Below are 1,616 nucleotides of genomic sequence, written 5' to 3' on the forward strand. Positions count from 1 at the left end.
CTTTCCCTGGGCTTACTCGGCTGGCAGGTGGGCTGAGGCTGGTCTCAGCTGAGACAGCTGGGATGGCCAGGCACCTCTCTAGTCTTTCACTCCAGGCTCCCTCACGCACCTGGTACTCACAGAGTGACTGTGGAAGCTATGGCACCTATGCAGATCTGAGCTCTGGATCTCAAGTAATGTCATTCCCACCACTTTCTCCCACCTCCTTCGCCTGCCTCCTGCCCAAAGAAAGTTAGTCAAAGGAAGTCACAAGGCCAGTTAGAGGAACGGACCTGATCTCTTCAGAGGAGAGTGGCAAGGTCGCGCTGCAAGGGGTGTGAACACAGAAAGGCACGGCCCTTCGGAGGCTGTTCTGCAGCGTCCACCATAGTCCGTCCTCTGGCCACGATAGTTCACATCCCCTCACAGGCAAACTATCCTTACCCATTCCCAAGACTCCAAAGTCCATTTAATCACCAAAGTCATCTCTGTGTATCTCGTTGCCTGAAGTCCAGGTGCAGGCAAAACTCCTCGGGCATGATTCCAGAGGTTCAGCTCCTGGGGCACAGCACCTGTGGATTCAGAGCGCTGTGAACTAGGAAGACAAACAGTGCCCTGCTCATTCTCAGCCACCCAGCCTGTGAGACAGCGACAAGCACTCCTACTTCATAAGGTGAGGGGAAGGAGGTATTGCTTTCAGAATGGAAGGTTTACTGCATGCACTGAACCACAGGGTCCTGAAATCCACCTGGGCATGTCACCAGCTCCCTTGACCCTAGGGCCAGGCAGAGCTCCTTTATTACAGCAAGCTCCGCCCCCATGTTTCCTGGTCTATTGCTCTCCTTGGTTCTTGGAGTTCTTTCTTTTCCAGAAGCTATGGCTCCTGTCTGCAGCTAAGTAGCTTTCCTAGCCCATAGAAGGCTGAAGGCCCAGAGGCGTTTTGTTTTGTTTTGTTTTGTTTTGTTTTGTTTTGTTTTGTTTTGGAACTGTCTCTATTCCTTTTAATCCAAGTCGACACTTCATTTGAGCCCCTTCAGTTTCTTAGAAGCCTTTACCACTTTGTCTGTCAGAGGAAGTCTCTAAGTCACTGCCTGGAACCCTTCTGGTATCTTAACCAGGGGTTTTACAGTCATCCTCTTGATTTGAATTGTATCCTGAGACTATTTCTTACATTAAATACTGTCCTGAGTCCTCTATATTTCCTCTAAATTCTGTTGTAACCTGTAAATTCCTTCTTTAATTCATTTCTGCTGTGGGCAATGTAACGCTCCATGAAGATGTCCACATGATCACCCCTGAAACCAGTGAGCATTCCACCCTGCACGGCAGAAGGGACTCACCAGATGTGATGAGGGTGTGGTTTCTCCAGGTGGGCCAAACCTGCCCACTCGCCTCTTCAGAAGCTGAGAACCTCCCTGGCTGTGGCTAGAGACAGTCAAAGTGCGAGAAGGACTCACGTGACCACTGCCATCTTTGAATCTGAGGGAGGGGAGCGAGGAGTGAGGGTGGCTTCCGGAGCTGGGGACACCTCTCAGCTCACAGCATTGAGGAAGTGGGGGTTCAGCCTTACAACCGCAAAGAGCTTGATTTTACAAACACCCAGAATGAGCAGGGACATAGTTCTGCCCCTGGGGCCT

This window comes from Pteropus vampyrus, unplaced genomic scaffold (assembly GCF_000151845.1).
Source record: "Pteropus vampyrus isolate Shadow unplaced genomic scaffold, Pvam_2.0 Scaffold875, whole genome shotgun sequence".
In the NCBI taxonomy this organism is placed as follows: domain Eukaryota; kingdom Metazoa; phylum Chordata; class Mammalia; order Chiroptera; family Pteropodidae; genus Pteropus; species Pteropus vampyrus.